Source organism: Bison bison, unplaced genomic scaffold (assembly GCF_000754665.1).
Source record: "Bison bison bison isolate TAMUID 2011002044 unplaced genomic scaffold, Bison_UMD1.0 scf7180017864485, whole genome shotgun sequence".
Classification (NCBI taxonomy): Eukaryota; Metazoa; Chordata; class Mammalia; order Artiodactyla; family Bovidae; genus Bison; species Bison bison.
Genome location: NW_011495045.1, coordinates 7,476,723 through 7,496,929, shown reverse-complemented (window position 1 = coordinate 7,496,929; position 20,207 = coordinate 7,476,723). Strand labels below are relative to the sequence as shown.

Genomic DNA, 20,207 nt, shown 5'->3' with positions numbered 1-20,207 from the left:
ATTAATACTTCTAAATGCATAAATTTAAAGAAAACACTAATTCACCAGCACAAGATGCAAGGCAATGTCTTCTTATTTGGAATATGCTGGTATTTAAATGGATCAATAAGCTCTGAGAGCTGGTGATGGACAGGAAGCCTGGCATGCTGTAGCCCATAGGTTGCAAAGAGTTGGATATGACTGAGCGACTGATCTGAAATGGAACAATACTCAGCATTTTGAGTTGCTTAGTTTGAGACTAGTTCTGTTTCCTCATTTTTGCTAATCATCATGTTTGTCACAGGCAGTCATACTCTCTATTTATTCCACAATATTAGTTCATCTGTAAGCAGATGTGGTGTTTCCCCTCTTTGACATCTTCTATTCCAACTTCCTCCACAACACATCTGTGCCAAGCAGAGATGCCTGGGTGTGCACATTATTATAAGACACAGATGCTTATCTCAAGAAGCTTACAAAGATAGCTACATAAGTAGGTAATACATAAATTGTTTCTCACCTTCAACTCTTTCAACAAAGCATAAGTAATAAAAAATAATATTCATTGACCTTTGTTATCCCAGAACATGACAATAAATGTTGTATTATTTAATCTTATAGCAACATTTTATAGCTGGGAAAAAACCAGAAGTTCAGGAACTTGTATAAATTGTCTGTAGTCATATAGAGGTCAATGCTACTGTCACTAATGCCTAAATGGAGCTCAAAAGAAGAAGTAATGTAGGAGAAATAATGTGATATTGGCAGTTGATGGCACGGTGGTAATTATTGATAGGGTGGGAATGCATGAAACGACTATCTCAGGGGGAGAACATGAAAGTGAATAAGCAATTCCAAATTAATCCTGGGTGAATAAACAGAAAGAATGAGAGAAATTGAGAAGGAGCCATAGAACAGGTAAGAAGAGAACTAAGAAAAGGTAACACTGTAGAAATCAAGAAAAAATGATCAATAGTGTAACTGCTACAAAGAAGTCAAGGAAGGTAAGGCCTGGAAACAGGTTCTGGACTTGTCAGTAATAAAGTTATTAGCAATCCTAACCAGCATATTTTCTCAGGGGTTGTGGTGATAGAAGTCAATTTGCAAAGAGAGATCAGGAAGTCAAAGAGAGAAAATAGAGCCAAATCTTATACACATTTTGGTGTCAAAAGGAAGAAGATAAAGCAGAACAGTTGGCCCTCCATATTTGGGAGTTCCTCATGTGTGGCACCCCACTCCAGTATTCTTGCCTGGAAAATCCCACGGACGGAGGAGCCTGGTGGGCTGCAGTCCATGGGGTCGCTAAGAGTCGGACACGACTGAGTGACTTCCCTTTCACTTTTCACTTCATGCATTGGAGATGGAAATGGCAACCCACTGCAGTGTTCTTGCCTGGAGAATCCCAGGGACGGCGGAGCCTGGTGGGCTTCCATCTATGGGGCCCACAGAGTCGGACACGACTGAAGCGACTTAGCAGCAGCATGTGTGGATTCTATCAAGCTTGGATAGAAAATGCTGGGAAAGAATTCCAGAAAGTTACAGAAAGCAAAACTGAATTTGCTGCACACAGCAACTATTTACACAGCATTTACATTGCATTAGGTATTATAAGTATTCAAGAGATGATTTAAAGCACACAGGAGTATGTGTGTTAGGTTATATGTTAGTTAAGGGACTTGAGCATCTGTGGATTTGTGCATCTTCGGAGGATCTTGGACCCAATCCCCCACAGATACCAAGGGATGACTCTAGTTTGAGGCAGAAACAAGGGGCGATTCTGTAAAGTCCTTTATGGCTCTAAAAGAGCCAACAATAACCGACTGAACAAAGTCATAAAAGGGAGAGAAAGGATTCCCTTAGGGAGACAGAAAGAGCAGAGGGAGTGGTGGGTGAAGTTATTCATGCTGGAAGGATAGGAAAGGGAAATAAATGGGCTTTATTGTATCTGTGACTTAAGAGATAAAGTCATATACCTAGAATGAGAAGATGAGTAGGATAAAGAGTTTCAGAAGGTTTGAAAATAATTGGGACCATCCCAATGAAGAAAAAGAAATGAAACTTTAAAAAAAAAAGAAAGAAAAGAAAGAATATCTGGAAGCACTAAAGCGCTCAGAGGGAGGGTGAACTCACCATAAATTCTTTAATTTTCCCAACAGGACCCAGGTCAGCAAGCTTCCTGCCCACCATGGCTCTTAAAATCAACCCCTCTTTCTAGTAAAATGACATTGAAGATGGGAAACCAGACTAGCCAGATTTGAGGTGGGGAGAGGTTGTACTCTCTAAAATAAACTACACTCAAGAGAGAGCAAGGGTTTCAAAACCAAACTGTGAGACAAAATAAGAGCTTCTTTGTATCTTTACCCTCTCCACCCGCCAGTTACTTTTCCTTCTCCGGGAGAATACTTCACTTTCCTTTCCTTTTCTTCCCCCTCACCTATTTTCTCAAACTCGACCCACATTGTGCCATCTACTGAATTCAGAACTGGAAAATGCACATGTGTTATTTTTAGTCCAAGCATCACATGATTGGAGAATATTTCATTTTTATTTCACATTGTCTCAGGTCAATGTACCAGGTTCTTAAGGCTGTCACAAGTCTCAGAGATCACTCCTGAGAACTGCAAAACAAAGAATCCTGTGACACAGATGCTGACAACGTGGAAAGACCTTGTGATTTGCCGAGTCACTGATCAGAACTCGCAATTTTGAATACTTTCTTTTGGAATTAAAATTCCGTATCCTAACACGCCCATCTCTCTCTATATACGGATTAAAAATCATTTAAAATTGACTTGCATTTGTAAATGAAATGGTAAATAATGTTTTTGAGTACCTCTCCCCCACCATACACATTCAACTTCTAAAATGTTCAGTTTCTCATTAATTCAATCTTTTCTTTTACTGAAAATTTGGTGTAGTTTAGAAGTGACCTAGTTGTAAACTTTTGTTTTGCACATCTTTCAAGAAGCAAGAAGAGTAGACACAATTTCAAAACTTATGTTTACTTGAATGGACAAATTGTGTTGAAGTTTGGATTGAATATATGCCAATGGAAACATTTCTGTGGTGAGATGAATCAGTGCCACATTGTCTAACTATGGATTTGCTGACCATTCTTCTATATTCCTTAAAAACAACCTCTACTAGAATGCATGTTAACCTAGATCCAGGTCCTGTCTCTATTTGAAAGTACAGTTGACCCTTGAACAAGAATTTGAATTGTAAGTGTTCACTTATATGTGGATATTTTTCAACAGTAAATGCTACAGTAATACCACAGTAAATACTGCATAATTCATGGTTGGTAGTATCTGCAGATATCCAACCATTGCTATGCAGGAACCATTTATATAAAGGACCAAGTTATACTTGGGTTTTCAACTGTGCAGAGTGGAAAACCTGGGGGCTCTTGGCGCTTCCAACCACAAGTTGTACAAGGGCCAAATGTAATAAAATTGCATTCTTATTTAAATGTTTTATTGGTTTAAGTAGTATAATAATTCTAATCAGCCTTGATCATAATTACTTAGTGTATTAATATAACCTTATGTTTATCTTACTTCTACCATTTAAAGTATATATTGTTCTTATTCCTATGAAATTCCTGAAAACAAAAATATTTATTTCACCAGTGTCAGTCTAAAATGCTTCTTTAATATCAGATCAGAGGTAGTATTTCAAAAGGAGCAGTTCTCAAAAGCCTTGACAGTTCCTGACACATAGCTGAGTTAAAATGAAGACTTACCATCAGGCAGCATTTTTAAAGCCTAGTATGAGATATTTTCTCTACTTAAAAGTAAGAAACAACATCTGCTTAAACAAAAAAAAAACTTTCCTATTTACATTTTGCATTAATTTTGACTGGGTATGTGTTATTTGTTGATATACATAATTGATTAAGATTGTTACTCTAGGTTGATCTTATTTAAAATAATCTTTCTCTTCCATCTATTTCAGAGTAATTGGCTAGCACTGACCTCTCCAAATTTGTAATTTCTGAAATCTGCATTAATTCTGTTTATCTCTGATAAAATAGTCCAATGTTTAGAATTCTCTCAGTGCTACAGACTTATTTGTGCTGCGAATGTATATAGCTATCAGGGCACTACGCTGGGTGTGATAATCCTGAAAGGCACCCAGTCAGGGTCAAGAACCTGCATGAAGCAAGATGACTTTACAAGAAGAGGACACAGTATGCAGAGTGAGGGGAGCAGCAGCCACAAGTTGGTGAGATCAGTGTACAGGACTGTTTTATAGGGGAGGTGGTGGCGAGCTGGGTCCTAAAAGAAAAGGTCTTGAAGGTCCTTCCCATGTGTGACAGGCCAGCCAGGGCAGGCAGAGGCCTGGGGATACAGTCCCCTGAGAGCTGTGGTGATGTCTTAGAGGACCTGTATGGTTAGACTTTCAAGGACACAGGAAAAGGGGAGGGGCTCATTCTCCCCGACTTCACAGTGGTCAGAAGATTGGACTTCAGTCCTAAATTCAAAGTACTTCAACACTGAAAAATATTTGTGATCCTTTGTTCCTTTGCTCTTGAATGTAAGACGTTGTATAAATGTTCTCTAAACAGGTCTTTCACTTTGGGAAAGGAAAGGTTCAAAGAGCAAAATTTTAAGCTACAGAGCCCTTCTCAGAAGGAATGTTCTATATATATACTAGAGGAAGCCAAGTCTCAGTGAGCTTTCGGGTTGAGAGAGGAGATGGGCGTCAGGACTCTGCATGCTTCCTTGTATGGCTCCAGACTGGAGTGACTGTTGCTGGTTGTCCCAGAAATGTTTTCTAGTCATGAAGGAAAGTCATGTGAGAGCCTGTCTCCTTCCTGATTGTTTTACTTTTAACTCAACAGAACAGCTAGAAAGCAGATTTCCCAGACACTTCAGAAGGAGATAAACAGCCTGAAGAAAATCTGACATCTGCAAATCAGCATAGACTAGCTCTTAAATATTTCACATGAGTAATATATTAAAAAAGCAGCCAAGCAGGACATGGCAGATGGAAGACTGGGTGGAAAGCTGAAGCCTGGGCTGGAGATAAGTACCTAATAAAAACCATTCTTTCCAAAGAATGCCAAGAACTCAGATTTGAAGATTGGCCTTGTCAACACTTAAAGTCTCTGATTCCTCTCAAGAAAAGATGTGATAAATAATTAAGAGTGAATTATAATGAGCATATCCTTGAAAGCATTTGTTCCACACAGAGAAGTCATGGAGGGTAATTCTTCAGTCACTTCAAACTCATCACTGGCTTCTCTGGTAACAGCTGACTAGTACTGGTAACATCTTTTGACATCAAGAGCCAAGAAAAACCTCTCGAGATCATTTGCGTGTCTTTAAGTTGATGATTGATGTCACTCTTAGTATTTTCAACTCTTTGAGAAACTGTTCAACCTAAACAACATGATCGCCTTGATACTTGCTTTCTCTCATTACATTTCTTCAATTGCTAATTCAACATTGGTAAATAGATTTCTTGCTAGGCTAATAAATGAGCTGCTGAGAAAAAAATTATAATGAGCATGTTCGTGGTTATCTATAATGAAAAGCACTTACAAGCAGTTCTTTTACGCCTCTTAAATGCTCAGGTGTGGTACTAATTTACGTTATAAAGAAAATGACTGACTTAGCAAATGCACAAATTGGTCTAGCCAGTTACCACAAACCTCAAGTAGTAGAGGCCAAAGCAATGGCCTGTCCTGATGCATGCTTTCTCACATGCATCATTTGAAGCTAGATTGCAGCTTTTGAAGCTAGATTTAAAAGCAAAAACCCATTACCTTTCATATGAAGCTCCATCAGTTACTAATTAAAGATTATGCATTCTTACACATTAAATACACATACGCAAGGCCTCATTTTAAGACAAAAATAAAACTTTATAAATAGACTGCAAAGCATGACCAACCTCCCTAGCCAATTGGCTGGGTTGCTCCCTGTTGTGAGAACATCCCAGGAGAGGAGTCTGTCATCTATTAGGAGGCGTCCAAGGATCTGAGTGCTTGGAAGGCAGAGTTCTTCTCTGGCTCTGGGAATCCTAGCGCTGGCTGGGGGCCAAATCAGGAATTACTGTGAAGCCCTTAGGTTACTTGAGGCAGTAACCTCAAAAGATACAGTAATCTCAAAAAAGATACACAAAAAAAACTCTCTCAGGTGTTTCATATTACAAGTTTTGGGTGGAGTTCTACAGACAGCAGATTCAAAACATAGGTGAGGCTCTAACAAAGCTTGGTGATAAGGCAGATCAGTATACCTTGCTGATGATTTAAAAACCTAATCTAGACCATTGCTTCAAAATTAAGAATTAAAACACTAATACAAACCTAAACTTTTAAAATTATTGTTGAACTCTGCTTCCTAAGAAAGATCTTTCAGAGGGACTTCCCTGGCAGTCCAGTGGCTAAGACTCTGTGCTCCCAAAGCAGGGGGCCCAGGTTCAATTCCTGGTCAGGGAACTAGATCCCACATACTACGACTAAAGTTCACACATGCCACGACGAGGGGGGAAGATCCCGCATGCCTCAACCAAGACCCAGAGCAGCAAAATAAAAAGCCTCAAAACAAAGATCGGTCAGAATCCTTTGAATCTCTTAGTTTTTAAGGGCAGTATTTAATTTGTCTTATGTAAGTGTAATCACCATTTTATGGTTGGCAAACATAAAATCAGAGAGGTAAGGAATTTTCCTTACATCACACAGTGGATAAATGAGTTTGTAATAGAATTCAAGCATCTTCCACCAGTAGCTAGAAATGACAACAATCATATAGCCAATTTTTTATTATCAGGGTTTTTCATTCTTCACGTGACTTTTTGTGTTTGTTTGATTCTATAACCTATAATGTAGGTTCTACTGACATTTTCATTCCACATATGAAAAACCAAAGCTCAGAGAAGCTCCCTGACTGCTCCAGCATCACACATTGGCCAGCAAATATGCAGGCAGGAGGGACATTTACAGGCCCTGCTCTTAACCACTGTACAAAAGTGGTTTTATTTCTCTACCCACTTCTACCTCTTTCTCAACCTACTTCCCTACAAAAATTTGTGGGTTATTTGTCTATCAGATATCATAAAGGAACTCATCATAGAGTGAGTCCTCCCTCTAGACCCAAAGGCAAAACAAAACCACAAGGGTGACTTTTCATCTAACAATCTGTGACCCGGGATCTGCCAAGAAGAGGCACCCCCTTACAATTCCTGCACAGCCTCTGTGGTTGAGGGCCTTGACCCTGAGACTCCCTAATTCCACCCGCATTCACATTAGTTGTAAGCAAGCATTCTTTCCATGTACAACATTGTTTGTTTTGTAGAAATGCAAAAAGCACATTTCGACTACTCATCTGTTGCTTAAATCTCCTCTATGATACTCTGGCCAAGCAGTCTGGAAATTTGAAACCTCCCATGTTAGCACATTCCATCTTGGACAGCTTTAACTGAGAAATGTCTTTTCTCATATTGAAAAAAAAAAAAATCTGCCTGTGACTTCTTTTTGTTTTTTGCAATTATAAGTATTAAGTCTGTTTATTTGTTTTTATTTTGAGAATTTAATGAACTATATAGACCCTATCCCTGGAAAAAAAAAAGACTACAGCCATACACAAAAAGGCTGACAAGCAGCCCTCTGAAGGCATATAATGGTCTGTGAACCTCAAGGTTAGAAACCCTCTTCAATAACAGCCTTTCAAATGCTGTAAGTGAGAGAGCACTCTCACCCTCCGTGCTGTGAACCATGTCCAAGAAAGGGCTTGTGTTCTTCTCTTGCCACTGAATTACGTCGGCTTAGATTGTGGTCATTCGTTTAGCCCATGGAGACCTTCCTGAACCCTGGCGCTGTGATCTAATCTATTCACTATGCCTTCTTCAAGTCAGCTCTAGTCTTGATCACCACAGCCCTGGCAAAGATCTTAGACAGGAAATAGCTGGAGATAAAACCCCAGTGACAGGATAATCACCCTGTGAGGTGGGAAGTGCCCCCTACATTTTTCTGCAAAGATCATATACTGGGACTTGAGTCTGTGAATACACAGGGAAGTGTGCACGTTTCAACAAACAGAATATAATCATATGCCATTAACTTTATCCCTCAAGAAACCTGCTTTTGTTTCATTTCTTCAGTGTTGGGTTAGTTCAGGACTTAGACTAACCAACTCAGAGGATATGAAAACACATGAGAACCACATGACTGAGGGTCTAGGTACCAATTGCAAAACTTCCTTTTACATCTTAGAATGTGGCCTCAGGAAACCCAAGTATTTTCCCAGGTCTAAACTCCCTCCAACTACAGTTTTCCTAAATAAAACAGAGTAGCTGCCTAGGGGCTATCTCTTTGGTGTGAAGAATTCTCACACCAGCAAGTTTATAAATGCCAAAAAGCAAGTTTACAAATGCCATGTTGTGTATTAGAGTTTTTTTTTTTTTAATGGTTTAATTTACTTGTTTTTAAATGAGTTTTTTCATTTATGCTTCAGGGTATGCTTCAAGGATACCTCATAGTGTTCTAGCATTTTGAGTACAAGTTGACATTGACCCTGTCCAAGTACTTTGTAGATTTTAGAAATTAAATAATATCACTTCTAATGTTTGTCATTTCAAAGCTAAGAGCTTTAATATAGCCAGCATTGTGGAAGAAGATTGGAAAAGAATTGAGTCAGAGGATCCCACTCTGTCTTTAACTACACAAGTGATAACAAGCAATTCTTCTGTCCTTTCTGGGCCTCTTATTTCTCATACATAAAAGTCACTTCTCCTCCAGTTCTCAAAAATCATTTTATTCTAATTTTGTTAAATTAGATGGATGCGCTAAAGCATCAGAACCAAGACAACAGCAGTATCTGGATTCCTTTCTGTGTCTTAATTAAGGCTGGAAGTATGATTTTAACATACAAGCGCTGTCACAAAATATCCTTTCACTCTAGTGGTGATGCATGGTGGGTCACAGGACACAATGCCTCTATTCCAAAGGTTCCTGAACTTTGGAAACACTTCGGGAATTAAAAAAAAAAAAATTCGTGAGGCCTAGATCTCACCCCAAAATGTTCCAAAAGGCGTGAGATTACCTCGACCAGTAGAATTATAAAAACCTAGAAAACTTAGAAAACATAAAAACTTCAGTTTAGAACCACTGCTCCATTCCAGCTTTCAATTCTGAATGTATGTAAGAATCAACTGATAATTTTTCAAAGCCTGCCAGTGCCTAGATCCACCCCCAGATTCTGATTCAACTGGCCCGTGGGCCAAGGGCATTGATGTGTTTTAAAACTCTGCAGGTTCCTGTGATGTGCAAACAGGGGTGGGAACTACTCCTCTAATCTCTACTTCACATGATCCTTCTAGTCGATCATCCTGACATCAGTCGCACACCGGCCACTCATCAAATGAAAAATCTTTGGACCTAATTACAAGGTACAGGCCCACCTCCAGTATATCAACCTGGTGTCATAACTTCCTGCTTTTTCTCTAGGACCATAACTTCTTATCTTGTCAATTAACCAGTGCTCCCGGTTTTCTGTGACCTGAATTTCCCAGCTATGGGCTCTCAAGTGCTTCTTTCAGATTGTAGTCCCACTTCTATCAACTTCTGTTTGCCTTGTGCATCAATTCTCCCTAGTACTTTGAATGCCCTTGCCTATTCTTCCAAATGCCCTCTGTATCTTGGATTATTCTGATCAAATTTCCCCTATGATCCCAACTAACTACTATTAAATGGGAGTCAAAAGGATATATTCAACGGAGAAAAAAAATCTGCCTAATTTTGCCAATGGCTGAGCAAATCCTAGGCATACATATCAAGGAAATTGGAAACACACACACACAATTTCTAAAACCATAACACTTTTTTTCCATTCTACACTGGCTTCAGTTCTGGCCAAGTACTTAAGAAACACAAGAACCAACCTTGGAAAACTACAAAGATGAGAACTGTACATTTTTAAGAGAATTCAGGAGTTACCAATAGAAGGTGAAAGCCAAGATTAGAACCTCAGTCTAGAAAAATGAAAGCTGATGGAGAATCATTTTTTAAGAGTGACTAAAACAATATTATTTTCTCAAATATGGAGCATAGAAGCTGAAAGAACAATGTTCTAGTAAAAAATGAAATACTGCATAGTAATTATAAAATAAACTTTTAAGGAGTTTATACAGGGTAAAAATAAAAAGGTTCTCTGAAGTCTTAGATAAATGTGGTAAATGAGAATGTTCAGAAAAAAAGCACTTAGTAGTATTTGGGGAGTAATTTACAAGTTTTTAAAGTGCTTTCATATACATGTTCTTACTTGAGGCTTATAAAAAATCAGAAATTAGAGCTTCTCTGAGTATATTTTGAACAGTTTGAGGCAGTGTTATAAAGGGATCCAACATCTGCTTTGATGAAAGTTTCTTTGAGATGCTGAGAGTGGGCTGGCCAGATCTTTGCTCTAGTGGTATTTATACCCTTTATGACCAAAGGTGGATTTGCCATAAATCTAGTGAAGTTTTAAGCTTTAACTGCTTCTCTTGCAAGGGTTTTTCCCAAGCCTTAAGAGGAGCCCTGGCAGTAGGTTCTCATGGTTGTGTGTTTTTGTCACATAGCAAAAGTAAGTTATCATTTGCTGTGATTTTTTTCTTCATTCTTCTTATTTTTGTACATACTCTGTATTGGGCATTTTATATTCTTTTTCTTAAATATGAACTGTGGTGCCTCTCCTGCTTATGAGCTATTATTACTAAGTCATGGCATCCTGCTAACCGTTGCAAGGCCCTTAGCATCCTCCTTGTCTTCTACTTTTCTTTCTCCATCAACACTCAGCCTTTGAGCTTCAGCTGTTCCCTGCCGTCTCTTCAGCCGTGTTCCTCACTTCTGATGATCATCTCTTCACAGGAAGTGTCTTCCCCAGGAAGACTCAGAGTATCAGGTCAAGCTTTCCAGTTAATCCCCTTCTCTCCCCTGGACCGGTTCTCCTCCTTTCCCTCACCTTTGGAGTTTCTCAGCCTGAGAGAACTGTTTCCACTTGGACTCTGTCCACGGGGTCCTCCCAGCTGCACCCTTTCGTCTGAGGCGCCGAAAGGGCTGCTTCTCAGAACCTTCCCTGCTCAGCCCTTTCAGCAGTGATGGTCTCCTCCAGTGGTTTCTCCTTTCTAAATTTTCATTCCTTAACCACCAGGGAAAAATACACTAGATACTGAAAATGCCTTTTATCTTGAGCTGTTTTGGCACAAGTGCCACAGAAGGGCAGGAAAGAAAAAGTTTTGTGGCAGCTGCTCCTGGGCCAACCTTGGGAGCTGTGCTTTCCCCCTCTATGGATAAGCTGTCAAAATAGACACTGGGAAATGTAAAGAAATAAAATAAAATAAAAACATAGGTTTTCTTTCCATGGAACATGGTTTTGCACACCTGGAGTTCTCAGGTCAGCCTGAGGGAGGCAGAAAGAGTAGCGTGGGGCTGTGCATCACCAAGGGATCCATTTACGCACACGCACACGACATAGAGCATGGGTCAGGTGTTTTAGGACAACTAAGGCAATGGCAACCCACTCCAGTACTCTTGCCTGGAAAATCCCATGGACAGAGGAGCCTCATCGGTTGCAGTCCCTGGGGTCGCTGCGAGTTGGACATGACTGAGCGGCTTCCCTTTTTTTCACTTTCATGCATTGGAGAAGGAAATGGCAACCCACTCCAGTGTTCTTGCCTGGAGAATCCCAGGGACAGGGGAGCCTGGTGGGCTGCTGTCTATGGGGTCGCACAGAGTGGGACACGACTGAAGCGACTCAGCAGCAGCAGGAGCTTAGCTGTGAAATAAAGATCTGCTCAAAATTACCCACCCAATATAGGAAAAGGGAAATTTTTATTTTACAGAGATTTCAATAATGCAGGCTTAAGCTCAAAGAACAATAGCACTTTGAAGTTTATCTAGAAGATGTAATTAAATGTAGACCATCTCTGTCAGTGAATATTTTAGTTATCATGTTTGTTTTCTCATTTAAGTAATACTAAATAGGGATTCTGAAAAAGATTTAAAATATGTTATACTGCTATGGTATCCTAATACCCGCCCGCCCCCCACCCAGAAACCCTTCTAATGGGTTAAATAAAACTTAAGTAAAGATGTTAATATCAAGAAGCATTTAAATGAGCATCCTGGGCAGGATCAGCATTGTGTTTAAATAGAAATACACAGAGTCAGCAAAAAAAAAAAAAAAGAAGAAGGGATTTGACCTTTGCCTTAGATTTCAGTCTAGGAATTTGCAATACTTTAATGCTACACATTTTGTTCAACCTACAAAAACCCACAATATTTATGGAAGCTCAAGGGAGTCAGCTTCTCACTTGATGTTCTCAGTACAATAAAACACTAGTGCTGTGCAAAAATCATAATTTTCATTCACACAGGAGAAAACTGTGCTGATTTCCTGGGAGCAAAAGATTTAGTAATAAAAAATAAATGAAATTATCAGATCAGATCAAATCAGTCGCTCAGTCGTGTCCGACTCTTTGCGACCCCATGAATCGCAGCACGCCAGGCCTCAGTTTTTCACACCTATCATTTTCATATCTACTAATTTGAAGACCCACGTACTGGGATATCTCTTTGGGGAGAAGAAACAACCGTGTACAAATAATAACCGAGTCCTGTGAATTCCTGACAGTTCTAACATTTTTGACATAAAGATTTTTAGTAAGATATGTATGCCTTGATTTTATCCCAACTCTTATCACCACCCTGGGCATTCTCTTTCTTTCAATAGTTCAACAGTATACACTCACTGAAAATGCTGACTCACAATGATGTGAGCTAATCATGCAATCTCCTGCTTAGGATTACCCATAATGAAGAAAAATCAGTGATGATTGGATAAATAATGACCAATATGGAATTTAGTCCACTACTTATATTGGCTGTCTGTTTGTAGGGGGGATTCCCTGATGGCTCAGCAGGGGAAAGAATCTGACTACAATGCAGGAGGCACAGGAGACGCGGGTTCAGTCCCTGGGTTGGGAAGATCTCCTGGAGAAGGAAATGGCAATCACTCCAGTATTCTTGCCTGAAAAATTCCATGTAGAGATGAGCCTGGTGGGCTACATTCCAATGGGTCGCAAAGAGTCGGACACAACTGAGCAAGTAAGGAAACACAAACACTCCATTTTTAAGCCAAATTCCACAAGGCCACACTGCCTTGGGCATGAGGAAACAACTGGTCTAACAAAAATACAGATCAGATTCCTTACAATATTAGACTAAAGCTTACATCATTAAAAAAAAAAAAAAAAAGCTGAAGAAAAAGAGAAACATGACCACAGTTTCCCAAAAGGATTGGATTAGCTTCGTTGAGTCATCACAGAAAAAATGGACTAACATTCAGCAGCAGTATCAATGCTCCTAACAGCATATGCAGACTGGAAAAGCATCAGAACCCAAACATCATAGACCACACACATAAAAAGTTGGGCAGAACCACCTTCTTCAAGCAGTGGCCACAGCAATCATCTTTCAAATGTCAGAGAAATATCCCAGAGCATTGATATTCAAATTAGTAAATATTTGTTCTGAGCATTAAAACAACTAGCTTCATATAACCCTTCTCTTCTTTTCTCCTCACTGTACCTTGCTGTCCTATTACCTCTGTGTTTTGCACATAGTTGAATTTTACATATGAATAAACAAATGGTAGAAAAGTGAGTATCTTGGGAAATGATGTGGCTGGATTTAATTCTTAAAAATAAGACTTTTTAAGGATTCTTGAACTGGGAGAATTTCCCAGAAGGGGCCCCTAAAGGATGCTGCTGCTGCTGCTGCTGCTAAGTCACTTCAGTCGTGTCCGACTCTGTGCGACCCCATAGACGGCAGCCTGCCAGGCTCCCCCCTCCCCGGGATTCTCCAGCCAAGAACACTGGAGTGGGTTGCCATTTCCTTCTCCAACCCTAAAGGATGACCTATTCTCAATGCATAATAAAGTTTCATTAACTATTTTATTCCTTCATTTATTCACTGCATATTTTTTGTCTGTCTTCTGCACACCAAGAATTGTTCTGGGTTTCTGTGATTTGCTAAACAACAGCACAGACATGGACACTGATCTCATAGAATTTACTTTCTAGGGTGGAAGGACATAATTAAAAAGTAAAAATGAACACAGGAACACATGAATAACGAGATAGTTATGATTGTGATTAGAGCCAAAATGGAGCTTTTTTGAGAAATGGAAAGGTGAGAGCCAGATTGTACAATGCCTTATAAACTATCTCAAGGATTTTCTATTTTATCCTAAGATAAATGGTAAATACTGTAAAGTTTAGGAAGCGTTATAATTAAAATTTTATTTTTAAAAGATGGCTCTAGGTGTCTGTAAGTAAAAAGAATTAGAAGAGATGAGAAAAACATGATTATGGCAGATGTGGATGAGAGTAAAGGTCCAGCTGGGGAGGCTACTGCTGTAGTCTAGGTAAAAGATGATGACAGTTGAGACAGAGGAGTAGCTGTGGGTACATGGAGATGTAACCAGATTCAAGATTCATCTGGAAGGCACAAGATTCTTATCAAGGAGATAGTAGTCAAAGGTAATATCGGCATTTCTGTCATGAGCAACTTGAAGCATGGGAGATGCGAAGACTGAAAATATCAAATGAAGAATTGGTTTAAGGGATAAAATGCAGGACACGTAACCAAGAGGAGATAGCAAATGTACGTACAGTTTTGTAGCTTACAAGGGAGATCTGTGTTGGAGAATGCAACCTCCGAGTCATGGTGAATACACAGTATTATTTATAAGCTGTGGAAGTGAATGAGAGCTCATGGGAAAAGAATGTAAGGTAAGAAATAAACAGGCTCCAAGACTGATCTTTGAAAAGCTCCAGTTGCCAAGCAGAGGAGGAAGCTTTACCAAAGGTGAATGAAAAAGGTTGTCATGATGGGGTAGAAAAAACAGTAGACTGTGTGTGTGTTACTCTAAGTTGTGTATTACAGAAGCCAAGAAAAAGAGAATTTCAGATAGAGAAAGTGATCACACAGGAAGTCAAGTAAGGGGAGGATTTTGCAATGGGGTCACCGTTGAGATCTTAGCCAGGACAGCTAGAGTTATGGTAGATTGGAGAGAACGGAGCTGTGAAAGGGAAGTGAGGGCATTAGGAAAATGTGCACATAATTACTCTTCTTAGAAGCCTGATAATAAGCAGAATTTTGAGGTTCTGTTCTCAGTTACATAGCCTTCACTTCCCCATCCACAATGTGAGAGTGTAAATATAATCATATTCCAAAAATAACTCAGAAATGCAAGGGCAAAGTCCGGTGATTGGCATCACTCCATTCAGTTGAGTTCAAGTAATATTTATTGAGCACAAAGATGAACAGGACAAGGTGCATTCTTGCCAAAAGCTTATGGGGGAGACAGAATAACTCGTACATTTTTTTTTAATGCAGTAAATTTGAAGATGAAAGTTTGCATGCTGTGCTGTGAGAGCAAGGAAGGAGGGCATTTACCCCAACCAGAATATTTGAAAAAATTTCTGTAAGAGAAAGACACATGAACTAAACTGTGGAGGAACAAATAGGAATTAGCCCAGTGGTGAGAGGAAGTAAAGCTGCATCGTAGAGGAAATATATGAACATCAGCAAGGGCCCAGAGAGGTGGAAGACAAGTTAAATTCTGTGTGCATCCTGTCCATGATTTGCTCAGAGCATGTACACACACATCAGCTACTAGAATATAAAGCAGAGTGTGAGAGTTAGGTCTAGAGAGGTAGACAGGCCAAGCTCATGAAGAATTTGTGTGCTCTGTTAAGATTTGACTTGAGAGATGCAGACACAGAAAACAGATGTGTGGAGGGAAGGGGAAGGGCAGGAAAAACTGGGAGATTAGGCCGACATACACGCACTGAGAGTCAGTCGCCCAGTTGTGTCTGACTCTTTGTGACTCCCAGGACTGTAGTCTGCCAGGCTCCTCTGTCCGTGGAATTCTCCAGGCAAGAATAGTAGAGTGGGTAGCCATTCCCTCCTCCAGAGGATCTTCCTGACCCAGGGCTCAAGCTCGGGTCTCCTGCATTGCAGGCAGATTCTTTACCGGCGGAACCACCAGGGAAGCCCCATATATACACTACCATGTACAAAATAGGTAGCTGGTGGGAACCTGCTGTATAACACAGGGAGTTCAGCTTGGTGCTCTGTGATGACCTAGCTGGGTGGGATGGGGTGGGGTTTGGGAAGGAGGTTCCAGAGGGAGGGGATATATGTATGCGTGTTAGTCGCTCAGTGGTATCTGGCTCTTGGTGACCCTATGGAGTATAGCAAGCAGGCTCCTCTGTCCAAGGGATTTCCCAGGCAAGAATACTGGAGTGGGTTGCCTTTGCCTTCTCCAGGGGATCTTTTCAACCCAGGGGTTGAATCCTGGTCTCCTGCATCTCAGGCAGACTCTTTACCATCTGAGCCACCGGGGAAGCCCAGATACATGTATACGTATAGCTGATGCACTTCATTGCACAGCAGAAACTAACACAACATTGTAAAGCAATTATACTCCAGTTAAAAAATAAAAAAAAATTTACATTTAAAAATTAAGAAAAAGATTGATTCAAATTTAAGATCAACCACCTATTATTTCTGGGCCCTTGGACAATTTACTCAGTCTTCCAGAGCCTTGATTTCCTTAATGAGAGTTTTTATTTTTAGTTTCCTTGAATTAGAGTTTAAATAATATTTACATCCTAATGTGAAAATTTCATGAACTCACAATTAGGGTTAAACATTAACTACGCAGGGAGCAAACTTAAATTCATCCAATCTACTTATTATACATATAAGGGAACTGAGTCCTGAGGAGCTTGATCATTTATCCAAATTCATGCCTTTAGGAAGCAGGAGAGCCTACAGCAAATCTAAGTTCTGTTATCTGACACTACGACACTATTGAGGGGTTTTCAAGTGGCTCAGGGGTAAAGAATCTGCTTGCCAATGCAAGAGACGCAAGAGATTCAGGTTCGATCCCTGGGTCGGGATGATCCCCTGGAGGAAGACATGGCAACCCACTCCATCATTCTTGCCTGCAAAATTCCATGCAGAGAGGAGCCTGGCAGGCTACCATCCATGGGGTCGCAAAGAGTTCGACATGACTGAGCGACTGAGTATGCACCCATGTGTGACACTATTAAACATGCCTTTCTTCTTGAGTTAAAGTCGGAAGTAACCAGAAAATGAAAGGGGCAGAAGACGGGCTGTCAAATGCCAAAGTGTCAGGGGAGATGCATTTTCTGTTGATGAACAATAAACTAAAGGTTGAGAAATAAGACAGGCACAAGGGCTGAGGATATGGTGGCCACATCTCCAGATATCTTTCTTCCTGGTGTAAATAACCATGAACTCACAGCTTGCTACATATATTACAAGAGGCTTTGACAGAAACCAGTCCAGGTTCATATCCCTGTTCTGCCATTTACTTGCTATGTGACTTGATTTAACTTTTTTCTGTATCTATAAAATATGAAAATAATGCCTTACTGATTTCTTATGAAGCTTGAATAAGTTAATGTATATGGACATGCTTAATATGTTGCCTCACCAAATGTGGCACCTAAACATTTTCTTTATTCCTTCTGAAAATAATACAGGGCACACCAGCATACATACAAGTTGAGTCCATTTAACGACATGTCCCCACCCAATTTATTCTCATGACTCTCAAAGAGAATCTGAAAAAGGAAGAAAATATGCTATTCTATAGGCTGTGCTTTATTTTCCAGATTTCAGACTGACTTGCTATGTCCTGGACAACCGATGACAGACTAGCCAAAGCTCAGAGACCAAAGATCAGAGTCTGAATTGACTTGGTGGAGCTTTTAGTTAACAAGAAAGGGTCATGTCATGGGTTATTAGGACAGGTGTGGTGTCTGGGATAGAAATAAATGTAAGCGAAGGTGAGAAAAGTAAAACTGGTGAAGTAGAGAAAGAAGCTGTCAACCCACACATCATCGTCTCAAACATAAAAATGGTCTAGCTAGGCAGCCATAAAATGCTTTCTTTGTAATTATTAACAGCTGTTGCCTGAAAATTATTGTGCATTCATTCCAATGTAAATAGTAAGACAGGAGGAGTAAGCACTTTTCTTTAACTGCATGACCTTTAAGGATGAAAGCTTAAGATTTGCTTAAAGTAGCCATGACACTTGTACTATCATCTTCACATGACTGGGTGCACTCCAGCTCCTGATGAAGGGGTCCTGACAATGAGCCCCAGGCAGGTGGTACATGAGGATTTTGAACCATATTTCATTGCCACTTCTTTCCTTCCCTGAAATTTGCTAACTTCTCTGTTCAGGGCATTTGGTAACATGCACACTTCCTGTTGAAACAGCCAGATGAAAACAAAGGCAGACTAAGCTCTTTTCATGCTGGTAATCTTGAGCCTCACAAGTATTTTATTTGCTAAAGTCATACCCTATCATGTCAGCTCTCTTCACCTTTCCCAATCTAAATGAATTTGTCTATAACCCCCTCTTCCTTTTACTGTTTAAGAAATTCTGATAGGAAGACATTAGGAAATACAGAGGAGTCTCATTTACTTTTCAACTATTCACCAAGGACCTCGAATGGGTCAGATGCTCTGCTAGATACAGAAGACACAAGGATAATGAGACACAGAACTTGCCCTCAGGCACTCTCGGTCTCATACAGAAACAGACATGAAAACTAGTCACTGTACTACAGTGTAACAAGTGTAATTAATGAAAGAGCTAAGCAAGGAATTAAAAGGGGCACATCAACATCCAAGGCAGAGGAAGGAAACGTCCATGAGTTGTCAAAGTAGAAAAATGGGACTTTGCCAGAGAAAAGGGGAAAATGTCAGTTGTAACAATACTACCAATACAGGGAGATATGGAAGAATCTGGCAAATTTGTGTATCTGCTAATAGTTTGTTCTTAATGGAATGACGGTACAATGGAATGGAACAGGATTGGGGAAATGAGACCAGAGAAGGCAGCAGAGACTAATTCATGAAGGGATTCATACGCCATGATAGAAGCTTTTTAACTTTACCCAGAGGGTCATAGACACCCATTGAAAGGTATTAATCCAGGGAGTAAATAAATAGATTTAAACTCTAGAAAGATCATCTTCACTGGGGTGGAGGTGGGGAGAGGATTGGATGGGGTGAAGAGTCAATATAGGATTTCTAGTGAGAAGTCACTAAATTGGTTCATGTGAGTGGTGATGGGAACCTGAACTGGAGGACTGGCAATGGGAATGGAGGAGAAGAGGCATATTTGTGAAGTATTTAAGATCAGCTAACTAATAAAATACGTAGAGTGAGGGCCAGGGACCTTTAGCTCCTGGGTAGGTGGTGGTAAATTTAGCTGAAGTAGAAACATGGAAGGATATTAAGGGGAAGATTTGTTTGTATTTATATTTATATTTTTATTTTTATTGTGTTAAGCATACTTAGAACATGATTCAGCTCATAACCATTTTTTTTTATGTGAAATACAATATTATTGACTTATTTGTACAACGTGGTCCTAGAACTTAAATCATCTTGCTCAGCTGAAACTTTATGCTTGTTGAATAGTAATTTCCTATCTCCTCTTCTCTCTAGTCCCTGGCAATCACTAAATTCACTCTTTCAGTTTGTGAATTTTACTATTTTAATCTGTCATGTAAGCGGAATCATGCAGTGTTTGAAATCAGAATCTCAAAGACACATTAGCACTCTCGTGTTCGCTGCAGCTCTAGTCATAATAGCCAAGGTGTGGAAAGAACCTAAATCCCTGTCCACAGAGGAATGGACAAGAAAATGTGGTATAAATATACAACAGATTTTTATCTAGCCTTTAAAAAGAAGGAAATTCTAAAATATGCGGTAATAGTAATGAATCTTGAGGACATAATGCTAAGTGAAATAAGTTCCTGTGAACTTCCCATAGGGCACTAAGTTGGTGCTGTCCAATAAGTCCTTTAGATATACATATAGATCTTGAGCTGAAGTAGAGAAATACTAGAATAAAATCAAGACAAATCTCAAAGCTAAGAAGGCAATGAAAAAATCATGCATGACATTCTCTGCCTCTAGAAGTCAGACTTGTTTAGGAAATCAAATAGGAACATGTTTACATCTTATTATCAAAACAGGAAGAGAAGAAGACTGGAAACAAAATGAGTGTAAATCCTGAGTTCTTATCACAAAGAAAAAATATTTTTTAAATTTCTCTTTTCTTTTGAATCTCTCTGAGATGATGAGTCCTCACTATCCTGCAGTGTTAATCACTTCATGATATATA

The 20,207-nt window shown here is 39.7% G+C and overlaps 1 pseudogene; it reads right to left on the bottom strand.

The window, feature by feature from the left end:
* The window catches only part of LOC105005087, a 36,057-nt pseudogene extending 33,891 nt beyond the window's left edge, over positions 1-2,166 (bottom strand).
* Between the last annotated feature and the right edge of the window lie 18,041 nt (positions 2,167-20,207).